A 21,447-nucleotide genomic window follows, 5' to 3' on the forward strand; every position below is an offset into this window, starting at 1 on the left:
ATACTTGACCAGTCCTCAAAATGGTCAAGATCCTCAAAAACAAGGAAAGTTTGAGAAATTGTCATAGTTTAGAGAAGCCTAAGGAGACATGAGGACTAAATGTGATGTAGTATCCTGGATGGGGTCCTGGAACAGAAAAACTAAGAAAATCTGAATGAAATATGGACTTTACACTATTTACAATAGCCAAGACATGGAAACAACCTAGATGGATGGATAAAGAAGATGTAGTACATGTATACAATGGAATATTACTCAACCATTAAAACGAATGAAATAATGCCATTTGCAGCAACATGGATGGACCCAGAAATTATTATACTAAGCAAAGTAAGTCAGAAAGAGAATGATGAATACCATATGTTATCACTTATATGTGGAATCTAAAATACGACACAAATGAACATATCTACAAAACAGAAACAGACTCACAGACATAAAGAACAGACATGTGGTTGCCAAAGGGGAAGGGGGGATGGGGAGGGAAGGAAGGGGAGTTTGGGATTAGCATAAGCAAACTATTATACATAGGATGGATAAACAACAATGTCCTACTGTATAGCACAGGGAACTATATTCGATATCCTGTGACAAACCATAATGGAAAAGAATATTTATGTATAACTGAATCACTTTGCTGCACAGAAGAAATTAATACAACCTTGTAAATCAACTATACTTCAATAAAATTTTTTTAAAATGGACTTTAGATAACCATGCTGTATCAATATTTGCTCATTAGCTGTGATAAATGCACTGTAGTAATAAAGTAAAACGTTAACAATAGAGGAAACTGGGTGTGGGGTACATGAGAACTATCTGTAAGACTCTTGCAACTTTTCTACAAATCTAAAGCTATTCTAAAATTAAAAGTTCATTGAATGTTTAAAAGGAGGATTCCTTAAACAAAAAAGAAAATGGGCAAACTTAAAGAAAAAGACTCTACTCAATACTCTGTAATGACCTAGGTGGGAAAAGAATCTAAAAAAGAGTGGATCTGGGGCTTCCCTGGTGGCGCAGTGGTTGGTGGTCTGCCTGCCGATGCAGGGGACACGGGTTTGTGCCCCGGTCTGGGAAGATCCCACATGCCGCGGAGCGGCTGGGCCCGTGAGCCATGGCCACTGAGCCTGCACGTCCAGAGCCTCAGAGCCTGCGCTCTGCAACGGGAGAGGCCACAACAGAGAGAGGCCCGTGTACCGCAAAAAAAATAATAATGATAAAAATTTAAAAATAAATAAATAAAAAAGGAGTGGATCTATGTATATGTATAACTGATTTACTTTGCTGTACAGCAGAAACTAACACAACATTGTAAATCAACTATAAAATGTTTTATTTTTAAAATTTTCCAATAAATTTTTAAAAAATTTTTAATTTAATTTTATTTATTTTTTTATACAGCAGGTTCTTACTAGTCATCAATTTTATTCACATCAGTGTATACTTGTCAATCACAATCTCCCAATTCATCACACCACCCCCCCACCCCTGCACTGCTTTCTCCCCTTGGTGTCCACACGTTTGTTCTCATCATCTGTGTCTCAATTTCTGCCCTGCAAACCAGTTCATCTGTACCATTTCTCTAGGTTCCACATATATGCGTTAATATACGATATTTGTTTTTCTCTTTCTGACTTACTTCACTCTGTATGACAGTCTCTAGATCCATCCACATCTCAACAAATGACCCAATTTTGTTCCTTTTTATGGCTGAGTAACTTTTTTAATTTTTTAAAAAACTAAATAAAAGAAAACGACTAACAGATCTGACTGTATTTGAATGGAGAACTTCAATTTACAAAAAGATACCACCAAAAGAATAAAAAGACAAGCCAAAGAGGGGAACAAGATATTTGCCACATAGATAACCAATGAAGGATCTGTATCAAGGATATATAAAGAACAACTTTGAGTCCATAAGAAAAATACAAATTATCACATAAAAAGATGAGCAGAAGACATGAACAGGCATTTCATGGTAGAGGAAACACAGATGGTCCATAAACATATTGGGTGGGGGGCCGGGAAGGAATCCAACTTCATTATTAATCAGGGAAATGCAAATTAAAACCACAATAAAATACCACTTCACACCTCCCAGATTAAAAAGTCAGTCAATTCCAGTTTTAGCAAAGACGTGGGGCAATCAGAACTCCAATCCATTGCTGAAGGCAGGGTAAATTGGAACCGCAATAGAGAACACAGAAAGCTTATGACCGCCTAGTGAGGTTTAATGTGCTCAGACTTTACAACCAACAAATCCACTCCTAGATAGGAGCTCTAGAGAAACGCGTGTCCGTGTGCACCAGGAGATAGGCACAAAATGTTCACCTCAAAATTATTTACAACAGCCCCAAAATAATAATAACCTGGAGGAAAAACAGATACCCATCAATGGCATAATGAATACATAAATAGTGGTATGTGAAGCAAAATGAAATACCACGTGGCAGTGAAAAATGAAGGCACTAAAACAGCACATGCCCACGTGGGTAAATCTCCAAAATATATTGAGTAAAAGAGGCAAGCGACAGAAGAATACATACAGAAGAGTTTCATTTATTTAATGTCCCAAATATGCAAAATTAGATGATCTAATATCTAGGGGTACATACACAGGCGGCAAAACTATAAAGACAAGGAAATGATTAACACAAAGTTTAGGATAATGGTGAACTATGGGGGGAGGAGCATACGGGGGCTTTTGGTATCTGATATTATTCTCTTTCTTAATCTAGGTATATGAGTATTCATTGTAATATTAGTATTAGTGTGTGTAATAGTACTTTCTTTTGTGTATTGTATGTGTGCCCATTAGTCAATAATAACTAATTAGCTCAATGAGAGAGGTGCTGATGAGCAAGCTATGTGGACATTTTTTTTCCTTCCTTCCTCCCTTCCTTCCTTTCTTTCTTTCTGTGGACATATTTCTTTTAAATTTCTTTTCTTTTCTTTTTTTAATTAATTAATTTATTTTTGGCTGCGTTGGGTCTTTGTTGCTGTGCGCAGGCTTTCTCTAGTTGCAGCGAGCGGGGGCTACTCTTGGTTGCTGTGCGCGGGCTTCTCATTGCGGTGGCTTCTCTTGCTGTGGAGCACTGGCTCTAGAGCGCGGGCTTCAGTAGTTGTGGTGCACGGGCTTAGTTGCTCCACGGCATGTGGGATCTTCCCGGCCAGGTCTCGAACCTGTGTGCCCTGCACTGGCAGGCTCTTCTTTTCCACTGCACCCTCAAGGAAGCCCGGTGGACATATCTCTGACGGTTAAGTGTGAGCTGGGAACATTTAGCAGATAGAATCCCTTTTCCACTTCTCACTAAGGCTGACTCTACTATGCAGTCCACCCAATTTCTCATTTTCAATTTGTGTTTAAAAGTCTTTTCACTTTCGGGCTTCCCTGGTGGCGCAGTGGTTGAGAGTCCACCTGCTGATGCAGGGGACATGGGTTCGTGCCCCAGTCCGGGAAGATCCCACATGCCGCGAAACAGCTGTGCCCGTGAGCCATGGCCGCTGAGCCTGTGCGTCCGGAGCCTGTGCTGCGCAACGGGAGAGGCCACAACAGTGAGAGGCCCGCGTACCGCAAAAAAATATATATAATTAAAAAAATAAATCCATCAATAAAAAGTCTTTTCATTTTCTGTCGGGTCATTCCAGGTAATTGTCATTGTGGTCTTCTTCCTGAGTACCCTCTGGACCTGCCCTGTTGTTTCTGAGCACAAGCTTCCTCCTGACGTGGCACAGTCAGATCCGCTCGATTCCATTCCCATTGGGACTGGATTTGCTAACACCTGGACCTCTGTCCAAGTTCCCCGGCCTCCGGCTCTACTTCCCAAATCCACCCTGTTATCCGAGCTGAGGTTCTCCAGGCCAACACCTCATCGCCTTCTTGGGGGGAAACTTGCCCACTCACAGCATCCCAGTCTTCCTCTCATTGTTCTGCTGTTTGCGTTCTTTCCATCTCAAGACAAGAAAAATATTCTGCTTAAGGGTCTGTATCCAGACCTGGGATAAAAAGATTCCTTTTTCCCACCTTACCTTCAGATCCAACAAGTTAACGATCAATGTTTTGTCTCCATGTTTTGTCGGTATAGGGTAGTGATTAAGTATTGTAGTTCCGGACTCAAGCTGATCTAAGTTTAAATCTCAGTTCTGCCCTTTAACAACTGCATGACCTTGAGCTAGTTATTTAACCACTTGAATCCCCACCTTCTTCTTTTATATAATTGGGATCTTTTTTTTTTTTTTATTCCAGGTACTTTTGTTGTAAACGTCTTTGCCGTAGACACCTTTACCACAAGCATTTTGACCGTAAACATTTTCATAGCATAACTAATTGGCTGTAAGGCAATTTAAAAGATAAAATAGCTGGTTGGCAGTTTGGTTTGACAGTTTGGTTTCAACTCCTTGGCATTGACACAGTACTTTCATTTTTATATTACATAGATCTTAGCTTTCATAATGGTCTATACAGTGACGAGTAGATGTGGCAGTCTTAAAGTAGTGGATGATAACAACTGTGGACGTATATCGACTTGATGGAAAATACAGTGATCAAAGTTACTGAAAGTGTGAAATAAGAGAGTGTAAAGCTAGGTTGCACACTATACTAGAAAAAGATAACATATCACTTTGCAAATTCTTCAATGATTTGAAGGCACAGAGTTGAACCCACATTTCCCATAGAACTTTGGAACGTCTATCAACGGACATGTAACCATATGCCAAGAACAGCCAGCAGTATAGAGGCTCTCACAAGGCAACATAAAGCTCAGTTACACATATGTAACCTAGGATTTGGAAATTGATACATCTCTTAATAAATAGAGAAATTTTATGGAAAAAGAAGAAACGCAATGCTGAACAAGGAGACAAATCAACAAGCAAAAAAAAAAAATGCATAAAATACTATAAACAAATGACTTGGAAGCCATGTGCTTTGGTACAACCCACGAAATAAAATCAGTTATTTGTGCAGTAGTGCCATGATTATGCACACATTTTAAATCTATTCAAATATTTTGTATTTCATGACAGTCTTTTTGATTTTGTTATTCATTTTCCATGTTTCATTATGTCCTTCTTAATGTCTCTCTTTTTTGTTGTTGTTATTTTACTTTTTATGGCAAAATTGCCTTATGGTCAATTAGTTATGCAGCGAAAGCGTTTGTGGTGAAAAGCCTTGTGGCAAAGATGCTTACTGTGAAAATACCGGGCACGCTAATTTTTCCTACTCCACTGAGGTATCGTGAGCATTAAATTAAATAAAATACTAAGCAAGTTGTCTGAGGTGTAGCAAGCACTTAATAAATGTCAGATATTATTCCTTTGTTTTTTGTCTTAATATTATTGATTTGCTTAGGAAGCTGAGTTCTTCCACATGGTGAACTTATTTCTTGTTAACTTTCCTAGACTCTGAATTAGTCCTTTCTCCAACTTACCTACCCTCCTACTGTCACTTCCCCTGCTTTGGCATCAAAATGAGACTCCAGGAAGTTAAACTAAAATCTCCCCAGGGAGATGGGAAGCCTGTCCATGTCCTTATAAGTTCTTGAGCCGCCAGAACAATCTATGCGATTTCTCAGTAATTCCGTACAGTACCACATTCTTCTCCTTGTCTTGAGTGTCTTCCTGATATCTGATTTCAATTCCTTTTACTGGGCTCGCGCTCATTCATTCTTCAGTGAGGTTAGGGAATAACTGGCTTTTATCTTTAACTCTATGATAATAGCTGAAAACTCTCCAACCCCCTTCTTATCCACACAGAAGAATCTTAACTGGCTTGTCCCTCCTTTCTCTCTTTCTGTCTTTCATACTCATTTCAAAACTTTTTAGGCTATAATATCAATAAAAAAGCCAACATTCAAGAAGCATCGGCATTAAAACATTTAAAACTTACAGAAGCAATAATTTACATAAATAACCTTTCATAAACTTTTAAAATAATCCTTGACAACTGAGGCACGTTTTATCATTCAAACAAAACTCAAAAGGAGAAAAGAAAATACTCTCCAATCTGCTAGCTGAAGTCTGCAACTCTACATCAGAGCTTTATTCTGTCAGAATAAATCCCTGTTAGAATGCAGATTCCTCCAAAAAGATGCAAACATTCTGAGAGAGATAATGCCTTAGACCTGGGTTTTGCAACCTATAATCCACAGCATACTAGTTCTATGGGATGTTAACAGATATGTTTATACCAGAAAAAAAAAAGTTCCGTGATCAAATAAGGTTGGAAAATGCTGGGTAAATAGCTCACTGTAGATGACAAGGTGAATGATCTGGCCGCTTCCTGCCTCTCAGATCTCACCTGGTACCACTCTTCTTCTCTCTGGTCTAGGGCACCTGTCTTCCATCTTTCAGACCCAAACATGCAAAAGCTCACTCCAGCCTCAGTACCTTTGCATTTGCTAGTCCCTCTTCCAGGGATGCTCTTCCCAGCTTTTCTCATAGCTGGCTTCTTCTGACTACTCATTCAGATCTTGGTTCAAATGTCACATTTGGCCATGCCATTAACATTCTTCATAACGATCTTTAACACTATCTGAAATTACTAGTGTTACTTGTGTATTATCTGCCCCACCAATTAAAATGAGAAACCATATCTATCCTATTCATAACTATAGCTCTGGTGCCTAGAAAAACATGTGGCACACTGTGGAAACTCAATAAATATTTGAATGAATGAAGGAACCAACATTAAATAGGTTTTTTCAACACAAGACTTCTCAGGGCCTTTCATGCATGAATCTGTATTGGAAGTCTTCAAGCAGGAGATGTAGTGTTCAGGCTTTTCCAAACCGAAGTGTTCCCTGGAGCACTAAGTGGAAAATTTTTTTATTGCTTATACTTTTGGAGATACTGCTTTAGGTTTGTTTTTTGTTTTTTTTTTAAGAGATTGCAAGTTCTAGAAGGAGGAAATATTTTTTGGGGGGGCTGCGTTGGGTCTTCGTTGCCACGTGGGCTTTCTTTAGTTGCGGCGAGAGGGGGCTACTCTTCATTGTGGTGCATGGGCTTCTCATTGCGGTGGCTTAGCTTGTTGCAGAGCACGTGCTCTAGGCACGCGGGCTTCAGTAGTTGTGGCTCGCGGGCTCTAGAGCGCAGGCTCAGTAGTTTTGGCGCACGGGCTTAGTTGCTCCGCAGCATATGGGATTTTCCCGGACCAGGGCTTGAACCCGTGTCCCCTGCATTGGCAGGCGGATTCTTAACCACTGCGCCACCAGGGAAGCCCTGCTTTAGGTTTTATGAATGACTTTATACCTAAATGAATTTTAGATTGTCTGAAAGCTAGTTTAGAGGATTGCAGAGTCAAGATGATCCATGAAGGTATAAATAGAGAAAAGATGTATAGATAATGGGAGTGGGGATGAAAAAGGTATCTGAAGTAGTAGATGGAGACCTTTGCCCAAGGTTGACCCCCAACATCTAGATCATTAGATCTCTCTTAGGATATGTCTTTGAATTAAGAACTTGCTCAGCCCAGTTGTACCTAGCGCTGGCCTCACTTGCTTCTACTGAAGCTTTATTTATAAACAGAAAGGTTGGGCTTCCCTGGTGGCGCAGTTGTTGGGAGTCCGCCTGCCGATGCAGGGGACACGGGTTCGTGCCCCGGTCCGGGAAGATCCCACATGCCGCGGGGCGGCTGGGCCCGTGAGCCATGGCCACTGAACCTGCGCCTCTGGAGCCTGTGCTCCACAACGGGAAAGGCCACAACAGTGAGAAGCCCGCGTACTGCAAAAAAAACCCAACAAAACAAAACAGAAAGATTGCCAACCTGAATAAAAACAAAGTTACACACACACACACACACACACAAACACAACTTCAATAAATGTTCCAAATTATATCCTATCAGGTAAATTAGAATGTAACTAGCAAGGATGTTATTTGGCAACTAACAAGGATCCCTGTGCCTATGACACTATGGCTGTTAATTATTTGAATGTCTCAGTCATTGCTTTCTTGCTGCATCCATGAAGGGCTGAGGTCAAGGCAGATGGGAAAGTACCAGGGAGATGGTTTTGTCCACATTCTATCTTCTGGAGAGAAAATATTGAAACGTCCTTGAAAATGTCTTTCTGAACTTCTTGACTACTTTCATCTGGGTAGCAGACAGATGAACTGGGAGATGAGAAGGGCATGGCGGTGGGGAGGAGGAGAGGAAGCTGTTATCTGGGGGATTAAAATAACACGGTTCGTCGTCATCTTGGATGAACTGTAAATGGGTTCGATACTTTAATTTGCTTGGAAAATGGTTTTGTTAACCGCTTCTACATTGGCTTAATAGTTCAGAGAAGAGAAAATGGTCTTTATGGAAATCAGGCCCCAGTTAAACTGGGTACTAGCTGCAGAAGTATTATTATTGAGCTTAAAATGCAGGCACCATAAAATTTTTTCTCTGGAAGGAGTTATAAGTAACCGTTAACGGAGACAACATTTGGAGAGAGGTTCCTCTACGAACTTAGGGTCTGAAACTTAGGTTGGGTGAGGGTTGCATAGATTGAGATTTTTACCTTTTCTCTAATCTTTCTGCTCAGTTTCTGTGTTTACTATATCTGTGCATTACACTTATTAGTTTTTTTAAAGTGTCAATGCATCAAAAGAGTGCATTTCCCTAATCGGGTTACCTCTCTCCATTTTGGTACCTGGGGCTGGGGTAGGAAGAACAGGAAACTGGAAACATGTGAGAAGAATCAGAAAAGGCCAACTTAGAAGCCCTGCAGGAGGAGCTGGTGCCCTGACTCTGTCCTTTGTGGCCTGGCCTCTTGACCCCGGCCCTTTGAGAGAGGGAATGACACCTGGGCTTACAAAATTTAGGACGAATTTCTTGAATTGGTTCTTTTAACGTATAGACTATGCACTTTGCTGGGAAACAAAGGTATCAAACATTAATTCTTGACCCCTTGGTGTAGTAAATGAGTGCTGAGTCTGAAACTTCCAAATCAAGTTTGAGGAAGAAGGAGAAGTAAGAGAAAGGGGAAAAGTAGGAACCGGAACAGGAGGAGGAGGGGGAAACTTTTTTTTAAAAAATGAAGTGGTCCTAGTGTCCTCAATATCTTTATAGAGATGTAATCCTTCAGACTAGGTGACTTTTCAGGTGCTAGACATTATGTCCCTTATAGCCTCTACCTCTGCCTTCCTGCCTTCCTTCCTTCCTCCCTCCCTCTCTCTCTCCCTCTCTCCCTCTCTTCCTTCCTTCCTTCCTTCCTTCCTTCCTTCCTACCTGTCTTTTAATAAGTGTTTATTGAGCACCTACTAAGTGGGAGGCATTGGTGCAACAGAAGATACAAAGATGAGTAAGACATGGTTCCTATTCTCAAACTGCTCATTAATATTGAATACAATGAGATAAGAGGTTGAATGGAGGGCCAGTGATGTGCTAGGAGAGCAGTTAATTCTGAGTGAATTAACCAGGAAGACTTTACAGTGGTGGTAGCATTTGAACTAAGGACAGAAAGTGTGGCGAGCAGAATTTTAAGATGGATGGTATTACTCCTATGATTATATGGCGAAAGGGAAATCGTCCATATGGGCCTAATCTAATCACACGAGCCCTTTAAAGCAAAGGATTTTATCTAGCTGGTGTCAGAAGAGTAATGCAGAGAGATCTGAAGCATGAGGAGGGCTCAACATGCCATTGCTGCTTTGCAGATGGAGAAACCACAGGGGAAGGGATGAGGATGGATTAAAGAAGCTAAAAGAGACTCCTGGCTGACAGCCAGCCAGGACCCCAGGACCTCAGTCCTTCAACCATGAGGTAATGAATTCTCCCAAAAGCCTGAATGAACCTGGAAGCAGATTCTTCCCCAGAGCCTCCAGATCTGAGCCCACTCTGGCCAACACTTTGATTTTGGCCTTGTGAGACTTTCAGTAGAGACCTCAGTGGAGCCTGCCTGGACTCCTGACCTATAGAACAGTGAGATCATAAATGCGTGTTGTTTTAAGCCATTACCTATGTGATACTCGTTACACAGCAATAAAAATCTCAAAGGGAAGCATTTTCTGTTCGGAGGGAAAAGCTCAGAGACCTAGGGGGAGAGCAAGTAGCTTGGAAACGTGGGGTGCCTGAGTGCACAGGCAGTAGCCTGGAAGTCTACAAAGCTGAGTTTGAGTCAGACCAGGAAAGTCATTGAATGTCATGCATGTCAAGGAGTTTGGGCTTTATCTTGAGCACCACATTCTACCTTCCCTTCCCTCCTACCAGCTCCATCATCTCCTGACCAACACGGAAATACTTCTCCTATTTGACTAGTGTCTGGGATGTCCATACAATTTTTTAATGCATCTGTCTTTCTTTTCTCTTCTTTCCTTTCCTGTTTAATATCCACCTGCATCATTCCTGCTCTTCACTCTGGCACTGTTTCCCTTCAGGTAGGAAGATGCCCAGGAGTCCTGCCTGATGATGGCCAGAAGAGGACATAGTTGTATGGCCATAGCCTTGACAATGTCCACCAGTGTCCACCACCAGGCCCTTTTGAAAGGACTGGCTGATGGTGAGAGGGAGTAGAATCTTCTCCAAATGGAAGGAACAGAGTGGATCAGAGCCTGGGTGTCTCATATAGGAAGTAATGGAAGAATTATGGGCAGGGAGGCTCTGCGACTGACCCAAGGATCCTATTAGCCAGAGAATTGCTATCTGTTTAGGAAATGGAAGAGGTGAGATGTGTCCATCAGAGTCCCAGCCGGAAATATAATTTTCCCAGAAGAGACTTTGAAGAAAGGTCATTGACAGATGTGTGGGCAAGGTTAAGGGAACAAAAATAGAGTATAGGAGTGACAGGAAATCATTACCACCTCAACCTCAATGGTCCAAGGGATAAGAAAAAAGTAACCAGTGCCCAATGAGAGCTGGAGCCATGGAGAATGGGCCGCCTGGATGAAACAGTAGTCATGGAGGCATGGAACTATTACCAAACAATTAGTTTTGAAGCAAGGAGGAGCAGGGAGAAGTACCTAATCTCTCTCTCCTCCCTCTGACCCCCTGAAGGTGCCTCCCCTAGCTGGATCCTATCAGAAACCAGTCAGCAAGGGAGCCCAGGAAGATGTGGTCCAGAGCTGTCATCCTCCTGGGGCACAGAACAGGGCAGAGAAAGGTGGGCAATGGATCTGGGAGAGGGGTGGAAATGAAGAACAGAAAATCATCAACACGTCAGGGAAGCAAGAGGCTCGTTGGCCTTGCCACGATGATGACTCTGCCATGACCTGGGTCACGTATGGGCTCAACATGACTGCTTTTAACCCTGGGACCCTCGCTATGGTTATACTCTTGCTGGTGGGATCCAGAGGAGGGATGATCTGAAAGGGGAAAGACCCCGTGACAGCCAAGCCCACATGTTGGCCCTCCAGTTCAGGGACCCTCTATGAGTGCAGTCACCTCCCATATGAGGAGAGAGTTTGGGGGAGTGAACACAGGGGTATCATATGTCATTGTGGGAGCTTCTAGCCCAAGGACATTAGGGGTTTCCCAGAGATTGCAGCCTGAACTATTTAGGGTCTACATACTCAGAGTGGTGGGAAACCATGCTTAGAGCTGTGGACTGGACTGACCATTTGTGCCAGGGCTATAAAGCTGTGTTTTGGAGGGAGAGGGGCAGCAAAGAGATGGCACAGGGGAAGGATGTGGTTAAGTCTTTCTTTAAGAGCACAGCTTGTTATCTTTTGGGTCAAGAAAATTATAGGGGATTGATAAATTTACTAGAACAGCAAGAATCACACTGTTTTAATTTTTTCAGCTTTAAGTAAGGACATTCTTCTCCTAAAATATCCTCCTTGGGCTTAGAATGATCCTAGGAAGGTTTCTGACCATCCAGAGACTTTAAAATTAATTCTGATGAAGAGCCACAGTCAGTACTATTAGGACAGATGGAGCCCTTAAGTGACCCAAATCCCACTACATGCACTCCAGGCTGCCTTGTCCAGTTTGGGCAACCCCCTGCTCCCTCTCAGCATTTGGCTCAGAAAGGTTAAGCATTATCTCGCAATTCTAGCCTAATCCCACAGCTGAGCCAGCCCCCAACAAGCTTCAGGGGAAGCTTCTCCAGCCCTGTGGGACTTTAAGGACCAGGTCCGCGATTGAAGCACCATATGAAGGGCCAGGGAAGGCGTGAGGCCCAAGAGAGGAGTCCAGTCCTTGGCTGAGTCCAGTCTCCCCTTCCTCCAGATGATCCTCCAGTGACCTGGCCCCCTGGCTCTGGGTCTGGACACCGGGCCCTCTCCCTCAACCTCAAGCAGCTGGTCAGGGCAGTTCTTCCCAGGAACATGGCCTATTTACTCTACCCCGTGGCCCAAATTCCCTCTTGAGCCCAGAGAAAGTCCCCACAGCAGAGGTCTGGACCCAAGCTTGCACAATCAGGCCTTCTTCCCTGGGTCCCCAGACACAGAGGACAGGCCAAGATGGGGTTGGGAGGCCTGGGTCAGCGTGGCCAGTGGGGAGGGTGGAAGCTGAGCCCAAGACCAAGCTGCCCCATGGTATTTGCCGCCTGCCTGAGACCACAAGCGAGACACATTTGGAGGCGTCACAGCCCCTGCCGTCCAGGCCCCCCATGGCTCCCCAGGGACTCCCGGAGCCCATAAGCTTGGCATGAAGCCTTCAGCCAGACTTTGGACCCATTAAGTGCAGGCTGGAAAGATGGGTGGGGGGACTGGGGCTGGGCGGAGTTGGCAGCCACCATCAGATCCTCCCTGGTTTGATGTCCAAAGGCGAACTAAGGGCCAGATGTGACTTCGCGTTTATTAGCTTATAGTGAAGCAAGAGAAAACCACTGTAAGCCAGCAATCCAAAGTTGGGGATCTCTGGGTACCATCAGTACCGCCAGCCTCACTCCAACCCCTGACTCCAGGCCCCAAGGCCCCCAGGGCTGAGCACCAGGTGCAGGGGTGCTCTCCCTGTTAACAAGCCAGCTCTCAATTTCCTAGACTTGCTTTGTTAGGTCCCGGTCCCCACCACACACACACACACACACACACACACACACACACACCACCACACACACACCAACACACACACACACATACACAACACCACACACACCACACACACACATACACACACATACACACATATACACACATACACACACAACACCACACACACAACACCACACACACACACATACACACACATACACAGACACACAACACCACACACACACAGACACACACACACACCCTAGCCCAATTACACACCATACCTGCCATGGCGGTACTCAGTAATGTGACCAATTACTCTCTCTGCATGTGCCGGAGGGACCCACCCGTACACCCGCCGCTGAGATACTTTCTTCCAGAGCTGTTTTCCTCCTCTGAGTGGGGCTGACATCTGGGTGCTCTCCAGGAACTCCGTGTCCCCTCCGCTCCTGACGACTCCTCTCTCCATCCCCACCACAGGAATCAGGGCCCAAGGCAAGTCAAGGGGGGCAGAGAGCACTTCCAAGATCCTACAGACAAACCTTGAGTCTGTCTCAGCCGAGAAAGTAGGCGACACAGGGGCCTGCACAGAGTCCATGGAAAGATTTGGGTTTGTGCTGAGCTGCCTGAGACACATACCCTATGCCGTGGGCTGCTGCCCCCAGCCCTGTGTTCTTGCTACCCTGCTTCTGGGCCCAGAGTGCCATCCTTATCTAGATCTGTCCATCCAAGTCAGTCTTGACCAGCTGATGCCAGGTGGCTTGGTGATATCTGGGTATGCTTGGGGACGACCCAAGTGAGAAAATGTCCCCATTCCTGGGGTAGATGAGAGGGCCAAGGAGCTTGCTGGGGATCAGCACAGGTGGAAGCTTTGATCTCTCAGCTTAATCAGAAGAATATGTTACAGGGATGTATCCACCCACAAGGCTGCTCCCTTTTATCCCATCCTTGAGTACTGAAAACTCAGATGATTGGCCATAGGACATTGTTTAGGACTTGTATCATTTTGGGTCATTGACTGGTGTGAACATACATGTTTAATGGGGTTGCTTGGTCCCTAACACAGGTTAGTTTCTGAGAACCCTCTTGTTACCAAGAAAACCTGGCCCCTTCCATTGTTTCCTTCCAGCAGGAAGGCTTTCAAGCGATGGAATTCACCCCCTGCCCCCACCCCCAGTAGGGTCTCTGATGAGCTGGTCTTCAGATCCTGCCAGTTCAGTGAAGGTTAGATGGTAGCCGTGACCCTGATGATACTTATATAAAGTCCCCTTCAATACACCCACCCCCAGGATCTGCCACCCCTGTCTCCCTGGGTCCCTGCGAATCACCTGGCAACTGATCAGGCCCTAAGAGAGCCCCCCTTCTGGGCAGAAGGTACTGTGGGTTGTGAAAGTTTAGGTGTCCTTTTGCTCACAGGTCTCTTGGGGCCTCCTTTGACTTGCCCACATGGCGTCCCACAGATTCCTGATGTGCTGCACGCACTTCAGGGCCCTTGCTTCCTACCTTGCAGGGCTTCCCCAGACCACAGACTCTCATGCAGCCTCCAGTCTCCAGCCCCTAAGCCTCTAGGGTGGGACTTTCAGGAACAACGTCACCCCCCCCAACTCAAACTCAGCTTGAGGTCTGACCTCAGGTTGGGTGGGGAGAGAGCCTGGACACTCCAAGCCCAACCCTATTGTGGGACCCACAACTGAGTAAACATTAGTGCTTCTTACGTCTCCCCCACCAACACCACACGGTCAGTAGATCACTGTCCCTACCTGTACTTCCCCTCCCCAAACAAAAATATCTGTTTTGCTGACTTCAAAGAAATGCAGAGACATTCCTGACACTGACACTTATCAGAGAAAAATTCTCCTTAGCCAGTCTACACTGGAGTCAGCAGAGGAATCTGAGGGTGTGTGTGTGTGTGTGTGTGTGTGTGTGTGTGCACGCACGTGCGCCCCTGTGCATGCAAGGAGGGAGGTTTGTGAAGGGATCTATGAGATAGGAGAAACCACAGTGACACTGTGGGGAGGGGAGGAGAGAGGAAGATCCAGGTGGACAGAGCCTGGGAAAGCAGAAGGTTTGTCTCAGACTTGTAGATGCCAGTGAGGCTCACTGTGCAGAACTGCGTCAACCCATTCGTGCATCCCTCGTATGTGCTGAAGGAAATGGACCACCAAAGTAAAACGCCCTCCTGTGGGTTGTGGGAGCCAAGCAGTGGGGACAGAGGTACACAGACAGATCCAGGGCTTATAGATGCAGGCGGCAGTGAAAGTGACCGCACCTTAAATGGATGATAAAGATAAAATAAGTACGGGATAAGGTAACTCCCAGGACCAGGGCTCAGGAGAATTGTGAGAGAATAATTCACATTCATTTTCCTGGGAATAGCCATGTCATCCTCAATTCCTCTGGATACCTCCTGTTTAAAACCCAGGGATACAAAAAAGTAAGTGTGTATAATGCTAATAGATATAATGTACCTGCTAAAGGACAGAGACTCTCAGATTGGATTTTTGAGTCAATCTATATTTTGTTCGTAATTCATAATAACACAAAAATGTTGAAAGTGAAATGATAGAAAAAGTTGATATAGCAATATTAATATCAGCAATAATAACATTAATAATATTATCAAAGAGACTTTAAAGCAAGAAAAAAAATACAAGCATTGTAGGGATAAAGAGAATCATTGCTCAAAGATATTATACCAGGAAGATATAGTAATAACTGAACCTGCATGCATTTAGCATGCAATATAGTCTTGAAATACTTGAAACAAAAATTGACAGAATTACAAGGAGAAATGAACACATCCACAATTAGAGTGGGAGATTTTCCATTTAGCTTTTGCAGAAACTCAAAGCTTAAGAAGTGAAAAAGTTGAATAAGAACATAAGTAGTGAATTGTTACAATAGAACTTATTATTGTCTGGATCCGAAGGCCATGTGTAAAATCTTGCACCCCGAAACTGGAGAATACACATTCTTTTCAAGAACACTTGACAGAATATTCACAAAAGTAGACCATAAACCGAGTCTCAAAAAAAGACGAAAAACATTTTTTTTACATATTCTGTGACCACAGTGAAGTAAAACAAAAATTCGATTTCAAAAATACAAACAAAATTTTTATTTGGCAAACTTCAAATGCTCTCAGAAATAATTTATAGGCCAAAGAAAAATACTTACAGCTATGAAAATTATAACTAGATAATAAAAACAATACGCCTCAAAATTTGTGGATGCAGTGAAAACACTCTGTTGGAAAATGTATAGTTTAAAAGATACTGATAATAAAAAAAGACAATGTTAATCAGTTATGTATTCAATTTAACAAATCAAGAGAATATTCAAAGAAAGTAGAAACATAAAAATAAAAGCAAAATTAAGAAACCCAGAGACAGACAATAATGGACAAACTCAAAAGCTGGTTTCTGAGAAGATTACTGAACTTGACAGACTTAAAGAAAATAAAATAGCAAGATTCATTTAGGAAGAAAAAAAAAAAAAAAAGAGGTGGCAGAAACAGCCTAATGGCAACTAGAGGCAGTGTAGATACGACAAAAGCCTGAAAGAATAGCACATCCTTAGGGGAGACAGCTCTCCCTCCTCTCTCCAGCTGGCTATGCAGTGCCCACGTCTTATTTATCTTTGTATCTTCAAAGGCTGGCAGCCTGGTACAAAATAGATATTCAGTGAGTTTGTTACATAAAATCAAATCCTCTTCTTGAGCAGGCAGTCCGTGGCCCCAATACTGGAGCAAACAGAGTCCATGGACAGAGTTCTCAACAGCTATCCGAGGTCACTATTTGTTCTTGCTGTTAAATAAAGCACCAAAGTTTAGAAACCCCATACTTAAAAAATAATAATAATCAGAGTAAATTAAAGTTACCTTATAATAATATTCTCCTTCCTTACTTGGATGAGACTGGTCTGAATAAGAGTGAAAAGGGTAGAGTTATACCTGGGGCGGGGATGCGGGGGGTTCGTATTCATCACCCAGGGCACCTGGAGGAGATTTTGTCCCACACGTGACCACCGACCAACAAGGCTGTCGAGGGGGGAAGCAGGTTGGAAACCCTTGGTTCATCATGACGTCTGTGTCAAAGCTTCTATGTGGTGAAGAAACCTGGACCTGCCAGGTTTTCACATCAGTCTATGAAATCAAAGGAGGTGGTCTCGGCTTTCACAAACACCCATGAGGGTCAGGAGTAAGATCAAGAATACCGCAAGGTTGGAATGTTTCTGGCTGAAAATGGAACACTGCAAGGCTGACAGATGCAGGACACCGAAGTCTAGGATTTCAGAGGTAGTAGAGAGGCCTCCTGACCCCTTCCAAAGACACCCTGTCCAGGCACTGAGGCCTGAACTGTTCCCTTGTGGTTCTGACCGCATCCTGGCTTTGTCCTCTAAGGAGAGGCCACCCTAAGTGTTATCAGCCATTGCTCACCCTGAATTCGAGAAGCAGGTGCTTTCCCAACGTGAGGATTTGATGGGGTGGGTTGGGTGGAGTGAGCTGAAGGCATGAGGACATGAGGGCACTGGCTGCCTGAGGGAGAAACAGGGAGTTAAAACCGCATAGTGCAGAGTTCTGCCTGGGCCAGCCCTGAGCACACAGCGAGCTAAAGGGAGAGTTCACGAGAGGGAGCGCGGGGTGGAGGGGAGGAGGAATGTGTTCCGGATGCCCCAGCACAGCTGGAAGCCATGTGGCCTCTCTGGGTCATGGGCCAGGAGAACAAGCAGACCGGCAATCGGGGGGCAGAGGGAGAAACACAGAGCATCTGGCTCTGCAAATAACAGCTTCCAGGGAAAAGGCTTCACGTGAGCGCGCTGTGGAACCGATGCGAGGATGCAGGGATGCTCGCTGCTATCACTCCATCGGTCCACCCGCCATGACAGCAGCACTCGGGAGTCTTTGAAGGTGAAGCTGTGCCACCCCAAAACAATAATAACAAACATTTGTAAGACACTTTATCAAAAATATGTTATCTCCTATGAGCCTCACAACAAACTCCGGGAGTATGTATTTAAGACTGTTTTTATTTTGCAAAAGAGGAAACTGAGGCTCAGCAAAGATAAGAAACTACGGACAGGCCTGGGACTTCTCACGCCAGACCCAGGAGGTTTAATGCCTTTGCTTCTCAAAGTGTGGTGTTTGGACCAGCAGCATAGGCCTACCCCGGGAGCTTATTAGAAATAAGAAATTTCAAACCCAGACTTAGTGAATCAGAATCAGCATTTTAACAAGATCCTTACGCGATTCACATTTTAACACTCACGTTAAAATTTGAGGCCTTCTATGTCCACCATATTAGACCATTCTCATAAACACCTGATGACCCACATGAGTTAGATGTTCTTGGGGAGTCTCAGTATTTTAGAGCTGGAAGGAACTTCTCAAAAGCACCTACACCTACTCCATCATGGTACAGATGGTGACACTGACAAATTTTCAAAACAAGTCCCTAGCAAAAATAAGGTGAAAATGCAAATCTCTCTTTTGACTCAAAAGACTTCTGTTATACCTGTCCTCTTCCTATTTCTTTAAGAACTTTCCTATTTGGTGCTTTGACTTGGGGTTCTGTTATAAAAGCAGGCTTTCTTTGCCAATTATGTGCAATTTAGGCTAACAGTAAATGTCATTTCATCTTCTGACACACATTAATAGAGAATGAAAACAATAACAAGAACAGAAGCAATCATGGCCTTTTCTTTGTTTAGCGTGTCCTACTTTTTCAGTGTTTTATACCCATGGTTCAGTCACATGCTAGGCAGCTGTAGAAATCCAGCCCTCTACGAAAGATTGCTTCTGGACCAATCTGGGACAATCATCGAGTTGGTTGCAAATATAAATTAGATGTAATAACGTGGAGAAATCTACTTAATAATCATGTGTGGAGAGATATCTATGTATCTATAAGGATACAGGCCACGCTAAAACTGTGTCTGTCCAGCACAAGTGCAGGGCTTTGGCAATTTTCTGGTTAATTTGCTAAGTCAAGAAGGCCAAACCAGATCATTCAGGCCAGTAGTAGCTTTTTGAACCTAAATATTCTGGTTTGGCTGTCTTCATTTATAAAGTTAACCTGACACTTGCCAAATCACTGCCTCATTCACGCTCTATCAAGGGGAAAGAAATTCTTATGTGAGTATGGACACACATGTTTTAATATGTGCGTTTACATGGAACTCAACTTGGGTCATTTGTTCTTTGAGATGAGATATCAACTCAAACATTCATCCCACAGATGGTGGGAAATCCAGGGACCCTCCCAATATCTCTAGGAATGTTTGGGATGGGAAGGGGGCTGGCCCAATGTCCCCCCACCCCACCCTGGCCACCCCAGTCACTTCTGGCTCTAAGTTCATGCATCTGTGGGATTTTCTCTTTTATATCTTGCCTCCTGTGGACACTTCCACTCTCCACCTGCATGGATTCAAGCATCTAATTCAGTCAATTTTTCTTGATTTCTCCCAAACATCACTTGCCAAAGTCAGTGGATGCAGCCAACTTTCCCTGTGGATGTGGAAGGAACAATAGAATATCTCCTAATGTTGACTACTAGAACTTTGTCCTTAAAAGTCTTCCAGCTGTTCCTTTCCCCCACATTCCTGTCATGGGGAATTGTCTTCTACTTGGGCTCAAGCCTCCTACCATGTTGTGGCTCCTTCCTCATCCAAGTGCCTTCTAAGCTAAACAGCCCTCACCCACAAATTCCTGTGTTGATTATCTCTTTGTCTCAGTCCAAGCCTATCCCATTCAAGGACTGCCTTCCAGGACTCAAATGGACCATCATGATGTTTGTTCAACAAAGGGCCCAAGGATGAATTCTCCCACAGGTGTCAGTGACAGTGGGCCCTTTCCCGACACACCAACGCCTCCTGTTATAGGATAGATAGATGGATGGCATCCAGGTGCTAGTCTATGTGTGTGAATGTACGTGCAAGCATGGCTGAGAATGTGTATGCGCAAGTGTGTGTATGTGTGACTATGTGTGTGTTTGCACATGTGGGAAGCAGCCCTAGGAATCAGACCATATGTGACTAGGAAAATGTGTAAAGTGTGTCTCTAGACTCATTCATTAGGTGTTGGACCCGATGCTGGGAAATCCTACGTGTCAGTCCCGTGAGGACACAAGGAGAGGATTCCCCACACCCAAGCTACATCTCCTTGAAAATTATTAATTAATTGGGAAGCAACACAGAGACACAAAGGAAAATAGATAGAGCCATGGGGAATTGGAAAGACAGAAAAAGAATTAGCTGAAACAAGGTCATCTTGGTTCTCAGAGGCCTGGACTACATATAGTAACTTGCCACAAATGCCAATGGGAGGGACAAAAATGGGAAGGAGTTTCTACTCCTTAGGCATGGAAGACCCTGGGAAGGGTGCACAAGATAGGCTGTGCAGCCTTTCCTTCCCATGTATCTCGGATGCCACAGGAGCCTGGCCTTCCTGGAGGGAAGAGGAGGCCAAGGATGCCCTCTTGGAGCCCAACCTGATCTGAAAGGCTATGAGATCTGGGGTTTCCAAGCAAAGGGATGTGAGCTTGCCTGCAGCCCCAGAGTTGGAAGGATCGGAGACCCTTGGGATGGGAGGGGGTCAGGGTGGCACAAGCATTTCGCCAGCCCCTTCTCCACTCTGCTTGTATTCCCCAGGCCTTGGAAGCCTCTGGGGGACTGAGGTCACTACACAATATGTTTAATGTCACTGGGAGAGGCTGGTGAGACCAGGACACCCCTGAACACGTGCTGATGCCCTGTTCCATCCTGCGTCTAGGCAGGTCCCCTGGGCCTGGGTGTAAAGAGGCCGCTGGAAGTTTGTGCTCTGTTCCTTCCTGCAGGGAGCATTGTTCCGGGGAGACCTCCCCTCCCCTCCCCTCCTCCAGCCCCACAGACTGACCTGGCTCTGACAGCTGAGACCTGGGAGGGCTAGTGTGGACAGGACAGTGCAGAAAGCCTTTCTGAGGACATGACACTCAGGCCAACCTAAAGGATGAGAATGGGGCCAGCTCCTGGGGGAGCGGCGAGCAGGTGGCGGGGGAGTGGAAGTTCTCGGCCCTGAGGCAGGAAAAGAACTTTGACCATTAGGAACTGAAAGAGCTGAGTGCCCGACCAGTAAGGAGGGCAGAAGATGAAGCTAGGGATATGGTAAAAGTCCAGAATCACTCAGGGCCTGCCTGAGAGGCCGCAGTAACGTTCTGAACACACGTACACACACACAAACACGGGCAGGCTGAAAGGAAAGGCTGTGGGGAAAGTCTGCTATGGTCTGAATGATGATTCTTACACTTCACGGAGATTGAAATGGAGGAACCTCAAGCTGGGAGCAGGGAGACCAGTCATGAGGCCACTATAGATTCCAGGTAAGGAGAGGAGGGTAATTTAGAAAAAGCTGGGGAGGTTGTGACAGTTGAGAGAAGTGGTGGGATTAGATGTACGCTTTAGAGGCAGAGTTTGCTGGACCTGATGATGTAATGGATGTGGAATGTGAGGAGGAATCAAGGACCCCAGTCTTTAGCAACTAGGAAGGTGGAGGTGATATAGGCAAGCCTGGTGGGG

This window comes from Delphinapterus leucas, chromosome 11 (assembly GCF_059928025.1).
Source record: "Delphinapterus leucas isolate spDelLeu-1000000601 "Yukka" chromosome 11, BTC_Dleu_Yukka2, whole genome shotgun sequence".
In the NCBI taxonomy this organism is placed as follows: domain Eukaryota; kingdom Metazoa; phylum Chordata; class Mammalia; order Artiodactyla; family Monodontidae; genus Delphinapterus; species Delphinapterus leucas.